Source organism: Dipodomys ordii, unplaced genomic scaffold, assembly GCF_000151885.1.
Source record: "Dipodomys ordii isolate 6190 unplaced genomic scaffold, Dord_2.0 Scaffold205, whole genome shotgun sequence".
Lineage (NCBI taxonomy): Eukaryota > Metazoa > Chordata > Mammalia > Rodentia > Heteromyidae > Dipodomys > Dipodomys ordii.
The window spans coordinates 2,476,175-2,486,883 of record NW_012267421.1 but is presented as its reverse complement, the minus strand read 5'-3'; positions in this window follow the sequence as shown (position 1 = coordinate 2,486,883).

Below are 10,709 nucleotides of genomic sequence, written 5' to 3'. Positions count from 1 at the left end.
AAAGAAAGAAAGAAAGAAAGAAAGAAAGAAAGAAAGAAAGAAAGAAAGAAAGAAAGAAAGAAAGAAAGAAAGAAAGAAAGGAAGGAAGGAAGGAAGGAGGAAGGAAGGAGGAAGGAAGGGAGAGAGAGAGAAGGGGGAAGGAGGGAGGGAGGAAGGAAGGAAGGGAGGGAGGGAGGGAAGAAGGAAGGAAGGAGAAAGAAGGAAGGAAGCAAGGAAAGAAGGAAGGAAGGAAGGAGGGAAGGAGGGAAGGAAAGAAAGAGAGAAAGAAAGCAAGAAAGCAAGCAAGCAAGCAAGAAAAGAAGGAAGGAAGGAAGGAAGAAAAAGAAAGAAAGAAGGAAAGAAAGAAAGGAAAGAAGGAAGGAAGAAAAGAAAGAAAGAAAGGAAGGAAGGAAGGAAGGAAGGAAGGAAGAAAGAAAGAAAGAAAGAAAGAAAGAAAGGAAGGAAGGAAGAAAGGAAGGAAGGAAGAAAGAAAGAACCCCACTGAGATCTGTTTCATTCTGCACTTGACATTTTCACACAGGATCTATCTTGGATTTTCATTGAATACTTCCAATTATTAAGTTCAAAGGGAATGCCTCAACTAGTTAAAGAGATATTTCTAATTGATCAAGCTGTACAATGGAGTCCAACAAGCTCTGGAGCCTTCTAGATTATTCTCTGTGCCTATGAAACCACTTTTTGTTCTGTTGAAAAAAGAGTCACCATCCAGGCAGAACACTCTCATAGCTGTGAACTGGAAATAATATAAAATCCTTCCAAGTCTCTCAAGATTATGTGGGATTCAAATGAGAAAATGTGGGTGGCAGTTCTTTGCAAGCTTTAAAATATATCCATGTGCCATTTGTTGCCATTGTCATTATTATTAGGGAATTAGTAAATTACAGATTGTGCTAGATCATCTGAGTTTAGCATTGTTTGATCTTAGGCTGTTTATTCACTTAGCATCTCAGCAACTGGCTCAGCCTTAAAATAAGAGGGTTTGTGCAATGATATCTAATAGTCCACCCCTTCCCAAATAATATGGCTGTCATGCTTGAGATCCCGCGTCGCATAGACAATGGAGCACAAGGTTTCCAAAGTTCATGTGGCCCCATCCCTGCTCAACATGAATTTATAGCATGATCATGGGGATAACCCGTGTTTTAAAATACCAACAAGTCAAGTCACCATTGTAAATACAGGATTGGCAGGCTGGAGAAAGGTAGCTTGTATCTGCCCTTCCAGATCCACTCTGCAGCCACTGCCTTCCCTAGCAGGCTGGCACATGACCGTATCCACATCTTTTCTTATGCCATGGTATGTGATGGGTTCTGCCGTTGGAATGCACTGGGAGAATGAGAGGGAGGAGAAGAAGGAGCTCAGGAAGAAGAGCAGGAATTCAGTTTTTATCCACCTGCCCCCCTCCCGGTCCTACCTTAAGGACCTTGTGATCTGACTCTGTTCTCCCTCTCTAAATGGCATCATCCTTTGATAAAGGCCTGCTCCTGCTATTCCTTCTGCCCTAAAGGTGAAAGCAGCTTAGTCATCCATGTTAAAACCTTTCGCCATAGGCGGACTGTGTGATAGGCTGTGTGTATTCCCTTCTCCATTAATATGCTTACATCCCAACCAAAACCTTAGAAAGCATGATCCTTGGGATGTGACTAGGTCATCAAAGGGAAGACGACAGTAAGATTAGTGGCCTTATAAAAGAGACCTAGAGCATTCCCTCTAATATAGCTGTCCTTCACTGTTCTCTCTTGTGAGCATGTGCCACAGGTAGCCACCTAGGAACAAAGAAGCTGGTTGGTCCTCATCAGATCTGATGGAATCTTGATTGGGGTTTGCCAACTTTCTCAAGTGTGGTAAACAAATGGGTTTTTTTTGGGGGGAGGGGCCCTGTCATGAGGCCTGAACTCTGGGTCTGGGTGCTGTCCCTCAGCTCTTCAGCTCAAGGCTAGTGCTCTACCACTTGAGCCTCAGCGCCACTTCCAGCTTTTTTCTTTTTGCTTATGTGGTGCTGAGTAATCGAACCCAGGGCCTCATGCATGCAAGGCAAGCGCTCTACCACTGAGACACCTTCCCAGCCCTACAAATGGTTATTGTTTAAGCTACCCTATATATGGTATTCTGTTACAGCTACCTGAAATGACTAAAACAACCTTCAAAATGTCCCCAGCAATGTTTGCTTTCCACTACTGATACCTGGAATATTCTTTTCCTCTTGAATTGGATTGGATTTTATACACAGCAGCCTTGCTTTGTCTTTTGCTATTCCAATTGGGGTGCAAGTGTTAAAGTGGAATGATTGAGCGTCTTGCCTTTCTAAGTAAACTACCACCTTCTACCCAGCACAACAACAAAGCATGAATGGTAGGCTTGCCAGATCAGTGAATGAAGACACAAAAGAGATGTCAGACTTCAGTGTGGTAGGTTGTCACTTTGTCGTGGGTCACTCCCGGGGATATCATGGCCTTATCCACATCACCAGGCAAACCCCTGATCTTTTCCAGCTCAAGACAAGCTTCCTGCCATCAAGGTAGCCCACTGACTGCAGTGTGGCCTGAGTCCTCTCACCTAGACTATTGAGCAATGGAAATCAGTTCACAAAGCCACGGCCTGACCACCTATAGCAACTGTAGGATTCACTCCATACTGACTCTTTCCTTTCTTCACATGATTTTGTAAGCACACATGGCTTCTTCACCAATTAACTGTCGTGTAACCAATTGTTTCCTATTTTTTTAAGCAAGGAAGGTTAAAATAGGAAACAATAGAAAGAGAACCATTTCCTGTTCTCATGCAGAAAATGAGAGTAAAATACTACCAATTGGTTTGTCAATAATTGCATAACGTATGATGTGTGAATTGAATGTTAGAGATATTAGTCATTAAGACTGATATGGAAGAAAAAGATTCAGAATTTCCATGTTTACAACTTCAAGTGAAACAGGAGTCCTTGGTGAAATAAAGTTGGCCAACTAGCTGGGCACCAGTAGCTCATGTCTGGAATCCTAGCTACTCAGGATGCTGAGATCTGAGGATTGATGTTCAAAGCCAGCCTGAGCAGGAAAGTCCATGAGACTCTTATCTCCAATTAACCGCCAGAAAACCAGAAGTGGTGCTGTGGCTCAAAGTGGTACAGTGCTAGCCTTGAGCTGAAGAGCTCAGAGAAAGAGCCCAGGCCCAGAGTTCAAGCCCCACAACTGACAAAAAATAAAAAGCTGGCCACCTAATATGACTTGAAAATATATTAATATTCAATAACTTGTGGCTTTATGGAATCACACAAATGTGTCAGTCCTTGCTCACTGTCTAGCTTGCTCATGAAAGATTTATTGGCTCATTTCTAACAAATAGGATACAACCTAAATGTAGGATGTCATTTTTTGAAATAAAGTTACACAAAGGCTTGGCTCATTTGCCTGGAAGAAGCGGGAATAAGATCTAGAAACCCTTGTGGCATGGGCTGAAGGTCTGTCTGTAACTGTGTGAGTAGATTTGGAAATAGCTTTCTCGTCCCCAGATAGCTCTCCCCATGAGGCCACTGACAGCCTGGCTGCAATCTCATGAGCAACCTTTAGCCAGAGACAGTGAGTCCATCTGTGCCTTAATTCCTGAGTCAAAGAAACCATGAGGTAGAAAGTGTTGTGTAAGCTGTGTGATTGTAGGATCAGATGACTGTCCTACATAGAAAAGGCATGTTTGTAAATAGTTCTGTTGTATTCTCCATATTATAACATTTTCATGATGACAGCTATTTCTGATGAATACAATATTACTAGGCATGTACTTGATAATGAAACAATCTCCACAAATTTCTTCCCCCCCAAATAAAAAGATGATAGCTCATCATTAAATCTAGACATCCCCCCCTGGACTCTTTGAAGACTCTAAGTATGAAAGAATTCAGGCTTATTTTTTAAGGGAAAGTTTCAGCTTTTAAGGATTTGAAAGAAAAATAGTTCCTCTGCCTCAGGATGAAAAATAGAGGTCACAGATTCTTTTCCTAGAATATCCTGAGGCACTTGAAGATAGCACACACACCCAGGGTGACAGACTTCAGACTAAAATGGCCACAGAGTGGGCGGGTGTGATATTATGAAACATGTAGTTTGTCTTTGTCTTGTTTCCTGGCATACTAAGTCTTGGAATCTTCGCAATTATAAGTATTTTTTGTACACTAATGAATTTAATGATGTTGCTAGCCAATTATGCATAGATTTTGAGACACAACAGCCCCTCCCCACCCCCAAGGATTTTGGAGAGCTAGAGGGTAGTTGAACCTGAAGGTTTCTGCAGGTCAGTATGCTCCCCAAATATCTCCAGCTCCACACTCCATGAATCTTGCCTAAGGACCTCTTCTGGACCATTGCAACATCCTCAGGGTCAGCCGGTAACATCAGTAACTTCCCTGAGTTCTGTGAACAACACTAACAAATTAGTGGAATCCCGGGAGGGATTTGAGGGGAGCCCATGTAGTGCTAGCCAGTCAGAAGCAGAGGAAAATCAGCCAGAGGCTTGTGATTGGCTGGTGGTAGGAACAATCAACCTAGAGGAATTGGATGCTATCTTCTACAAGTCAGACTGATTAGAGGACACCCAGAAGGTGTCTGCTGCTCTAGCACTGATTACTCATGTGTGTGTGTGTGTGTGTGAGAGAGAGAGAGAGAGAGAGACAGAGAGAGAGACAGAGAGAGAGACAGAGAGAGAGACAGAGAGAGAGACAGAGAGAGACAGAGAGAGAGAGACAGAGAGAGAGAGACAGAGAGACGGAGAGACAGAGAGAGAGAGATTGAGAGAGAGAGACAGAAAGACAGACAGGCAGACAGACAGAGAGGAGAGGGGAGGGGAGGGGAAGAGAAGAGAGGAGAGGAGAAGAGAGAAACTCGGTGAAATGATGGTGACAGAGGTTGTGTCTGAGTGATTATGTTTTGATTTGATTTGGTTTGGTTTAGTTTTGTAGTCAGTCCAAGGATTGTTCAAGGATGGTATCCAGAAAATGCTTCAGGAGGTGCTGTGAGAATGAAGAAAGTGGTGTGACAATGGAAGGAAAGTCAAGGGGGCATTTAGGGCAGAAAACAAAAGGGAGGGAAGACTTACCATCTCAATAGCTGACTGCAGATCAAAGTTCACTGAGCAGAGGCTGAACATGAACAGTCTTAACAAAACAATTGCTCTTCACTTTGAAAGCAGGAATGTGGATGTTTTCCAGTGTGCAGAAGGCCACAGCCCATGCTCTGTGGTGGTTGGTTCTGTGAAGATTTCATGGTGCAGAGGAGTTTGGTAGCTCCCCAAGATGACAGAACAGTGTCAGACCTAGGACAACATGCCAGATCTCTGCTTCATCCACAGGAACCATGGAAAGAGTTGGGGTCCTTTGAAATTAGCTTGAAATGCATACCATGCAACTGAGATAATTCAGAATGCCTCATCCATGTCACGTTTTCCCACATGCCACTTACCATTAATAAGAGATCAATCCTGTGCTTCACATTATTTATTGTTGACAAGGATGCTAAGTATACAATCTATCAGCAGCCCGTAAATAAATGTCAAAGAGGTGAGGAGGAGGGAAACAGCAAATTAGAAATCTAATTGGCAGGATAAACAGATGCAATTCTCTGGAGGGTTTGTTTTTATCCCCTTTGCCTTAGGTGGCTAACTGCTTTACACACACTGAGCGGCAATTCTCTCATTCAATATATTGTTCCCACTCTAACTTGTGGATGGCTATGCATAAGCTTTGTTTATTTTTAAGTGGGCTAGAAAAAAGTCCTACTTTTGGTTGCTAATGGGATCTAGTTGTTGAATCTTCAGTCAGACTCTAGGTTCTGCAAAATCAATAAAAATTTCCTGGCCCTGTCAGGGGCTCAAGATGGCAGGATCTGAATCACTGCTGAAGATCTTAACATAAAACTGCCAGCAAACTCCAATGGGTCAACTGGTGCTCTTTCCTGCCACCACCCAGGAAAAGGCAATGGGATGCTATGAATGCTGAATAGGCAGGTTTAAAATTCTTCTTTGGCTCCTTAGAATTCTCTTTATGACTTTATGAAGGTCACTAAACTTTCATGAATGCCTGAAGTAATGTGATATTCCTGCTGTCACGTGTTCCAGCTGCAAGAGTCAAGAAACTTTCTCATTTGCAAGTCTTCTTTCAGATACCCCTCTAGATCTCCATCCAGTCAGTGGCCAGCAGTGGCACTGGGCTTCTGTTCCTTCTCTATACGAGTAGAGACCATGGTTTCCCAAGAGTCAACTTCAAGCTGGATACAGCTGGCTCTATATCATGATATTACAAGATACGTGATAAGATTATCTCACCCGCAGGAGCAACACAGCACAGCCTAGTGGGTGACATGTCCTCAAACATTGCCTTTGCTAATGTTTAAGGATTTTTATATCAACAACGGTTGTCCATTCCATGCTGTTCCAGTTTAACACAGCAATCCTCAAGTTAAATGCTAACTGCCGCCTAAATGTTCCACACTTCTACCTTTGGATAAAAGTTAGGGTATGAAAAAAATGTTTTCAAACAAACAACAACAGAATAAAAAACCCTTATAACTCAAAAGTGTTTGCTCAGCCTAATCAGATATATGGGATTAGTTATTTGTAGAAAATTGCCAACTATTTCTTTTTTCTCTCTCCTTTCCATGCATGTGTATGTGTGTGTCTGTGTTTGTGTGTGTGCATGTGTGTGACTACAAAACAATAGCAACAGATTCTAACATTTATTAATTATCATAACTAAGCTTTCTAGAGCTCCTTCCACATCTCAGGCTCCAATGTGTGTGTGTGCGCATATGCTTGTTTTTGTTCCTGTATTAATCTTATATTGGAGATGCTAACATGATACTCATTTTCCTGTGAAGAAATCTGGTCATAGAAACCTTACATAACTTGCTCAGATTCATGAAACCCGTGTGCTACATAAATAGGATTTGAACAGAAGTGGTGAGGTTCTAGATCTACACAGACAGCATTGAGACAGTATTGAGTTTCTTACCCCAAGGGGACAAGAAGTTTGTCACCACTGAATGAGTAATGTGGCTTGTACACCTCCAATAATGGGTAAAGCCACTGTTTCAATGTCAAAGGAGCATTTCCTGGAAGCAAAGCCGAAACAAAAGTTATTGCTAAGTTGTCCTGCTAAACTGGGGCAGGAGGTGGGGAGAAGGGGAGAAAAGTGCTGAAAATTTCTATTGTTTTCAAATATTATAACTATTTAGCATATGTCCATAAAGCGCTTACTGAATTTATATTCTTACAAATTAATATGCATGTTTATGTGTAAGAGCTGAGCTGGATACAGGTGGCTCATACCTGTAATTCTAGCTACTCAGGAATCTCAGATATGAGGATCATAGTTCCAAGCTGGCCTAGTCCATGAGACTCTTATAAAATCCACTTGATCACCAAAATCTAGAAGTGGAAGAGTAGCAAACATGGTAGAACACAGAGCACCAGTAAAAGAAAAAGTGTGAGGCCCTGAGTTCAGTCTCCAGTAACAGCACTGAGTGAGAGACAGACAGATAGACAGACAGACAGACAGAATACTGGTAAACATATAGGCATGAATGGATGACTTAGCTATCTATATATTTATCACATATTCTACACCTGTAAAGGACATTATACCTAAACTTCAATGCTACATTAAGGTTTTGTTTCAACAGCTCTTATTTGCCTCTCCAAGCACCATAGGCCTTGCCCCTTGTCAGCCTCTATACAGGAACAGATGACACGCAAGCTTCCACAAGTTTTCAGCAGGTGCCATTTAACGTTTTCCTATTTGAGGCTAGCCTGGCTTCCTATCCTTGTGCATTTCTGGGACCATAAGCAATCACTATGTAACCCTGGAGACATAGATACATTGAATAGAAACTCTGAGTGATGAGTACTGGCAGGTAGTAGACAAGCACTTCCTCTGCTCTTAGCTGGTGCCATGATTCAGATGCATTTCATCAGGTTTCCAAAGGCTCATGGCATAAAAGGGACACACAGGCTTGTGTTGATGGCCTTGATCTCATCTCCAGGAGCATGAAATTCCCAACGTTCCCATAAACCTTCCCCTTCCAAGGTTCGGCCTTGGAAGACTCTAAGCTAACATAGGCAGTGTTTAACTTACATTTTTGTTATTCAATTATTTATTTTATTGCTGTAACACAGTACAAACTAGAATGTCAACATGGAATGTTAGAGTTTTCTTTGCCTGTCAAGGGTCATTGTTTCAGTTTATGACTTTTAAAAATAAAAGAACTTTCTGTGGGGAAAAATACAAAAAGGGTTTTGAGCTGAGAAACATTTATTGCAGGCCAGCAATGGTCTGGTGATCAGAATCAGTGAAATGGTGATTTATGTCAATATGTCTGGAAAACAAATTGAAATCATTTCCAAGTCATCTTCCAGTTTCAAGAAAAATTATGTGCTATCCCATACAAGTCCTGGTGGAGGTATTATGACTTTTAAAGGGCATGTGTTTTATTAAATATACAGCACAGCAATGTGAAATATTAATGGGGGTGGTATTGACTCAGACCATATGTTTAAAAAAAAATCAGGAAGATGATGGATGACTGTGAAATGATGGATGGCGATTCCACTATGGCGTGGCAGCTTCTCCTGCTGAATCAAGTTCAAAGTAACGATCTTTCTCTGCCGAGCAAGCAAACCTTGTCATCTCGCAGTGGCTATTAATAACTTGGAGAGTGGAGAAAGAAGAGAGGGGTCAAAGTGTCATCAGGAGGGATCTTGCCCATCAATTATCCAGGATCCTCCTCCAGGACAGGCTTGATATTCAGCACTATTTGTGTTCACAGCTGATTATTCCCTGTGGTGAGGCAGTCTCAGGCATATGGTCAACAGCCATGACTTTGGTGACCTTGGAGCACTGGTTGCTGCTTGCTTCACCCTACTCAAGCTGTGATAACGGAAAGTATTTGCATGCCTAGCCAAAACATCCCCGTTGGCTGCAAAATCTCCTTCTTCTAGCTGAGAATCACTGCAGATATGAACGATGGTGAATTGGCTTGATGGAAGGGCGGATACACAGAAGATAGTGCCTTGACTTTGGGTCAATCATGTGTTTCTAGTAGAATGAAGTACACATATTGGAAAATAAGCAAGAAAGGGAAGAGTATTTTAGAACAGACATATACAAAGAAGTCACAGGACTTCTTTGAGAGAAATCAAGAAGGTTTTGTGTTGGTGATAGCACTGTACAGGCCCCTCCGCTGATTTGGACATTGTAGCTTGTTCATTTCTATTTTGCATTTGGCAACTAGCAGGCACTTAATTCCACACATTTCAGTCATAGATGGTGCCCATAACCAAGGGCACTCTGTAGGCTAAACAGACCTTATACAGCCCAGATCACCAATGGCCCCTGCTAAATAACATCCCACTCCAAACCATAAGACTTTCCCCTATATCTGTTATAGCCAACCAGAAGAAAAGCCTTCATGCACTTGACAAGCACAGGTGAGGCCATCTGACCTAGGCCAATCAGATTCTCTCCTTTTCCAGTGACCTGGGCCAATCAGATTCTCTCCTCTTCCTATGACCTGAGCCAATCAGATTCTCTCCTCTTCCAGTGACCTGGGCCAATCAGATTCTCTCTTTCAGGAAGAAAAACTAAAATATTATGACTCCAGTGAGAGCCATCCTGAGAGCTAAATTCAAATATTCTTGGGAAAATTGGGAGTCTAGACTGGCAAGTCTAGGTAAGACAAAGAGATGAGAGAACAGAAGCTGAGTAATCAAAAGCAGATATGCAGTTGTAGTTAGTAATTAGCTCTGTGGTCAGAAGTTGATTTCTCATATATGAAACATGGGAAGATCTTTCCTGCTTTTTACATCATCTCAAACATCACCCCGGGGAGAGGCTGGGCCTAACAGCTCTATCCTGCCTAACCAGACTTCACCACATTCTTTCTTTTATTTCTTTCAAGAGACTGATTCCCATCGTAAGTATCTTTGGCATTGATGTGTTTTCTCACTCAGAAACTTCCCTCCTCTCAATTCACTCAAACTCAACAGAACAGAATCTTTTCCACATTATATGTAGACCAAGAAATAATCCAGGTTCTGCAACAATACTTGAAATACATTCTTTGAACCAATGAATAATGCATAACTCTGAAATGGAATAGAAGAGATCATGAACCATAAAGGGTATTGGAAATTGCAACCATTTTTAATTTTTGTTGCTCATTAATGCAAGTGTTGCCTATTAATAATAAATGCCTTATTATTAATTCACCTGTGTTATTTCTCTTTTATATGTTATTAATCCTTTGAGGATATGAGAAGTGAACTATTGGCCAAAAGCCAAAGTAAAAAGACAAAAGGAAAACACAAGTTGAAATTATATTACTTTATAAATAGAATAAAAAATACATTCCCCTGAAGATAGATGAAGATTCAGTTTGGCATTGATACCTGGAGAAGGACAGGATCCTACACTGTAACTATCCACATGGCAAGAAAGCGCAAGGAGGCCGCTCAAGTCTCACCCTCCTTCTCACCTCTTTGCTCCTTCCTTCCTTTCTCTTCCCTCTTTCCTTTCCACTCTGTCTTCTCCTTCTCCTCTCCTTCCTCCTCCTCCTCCTCCTTCCTCCTCCTCCTCTTCCCCCCTTCTCCTTCTCCTTCTCCTCCTCCTCTTCTCCTTCTCCTCCTTCTCCTCCTCCTCCTCCTCCTCTTCCTCCTCCTCTTCCTCCTCCTCT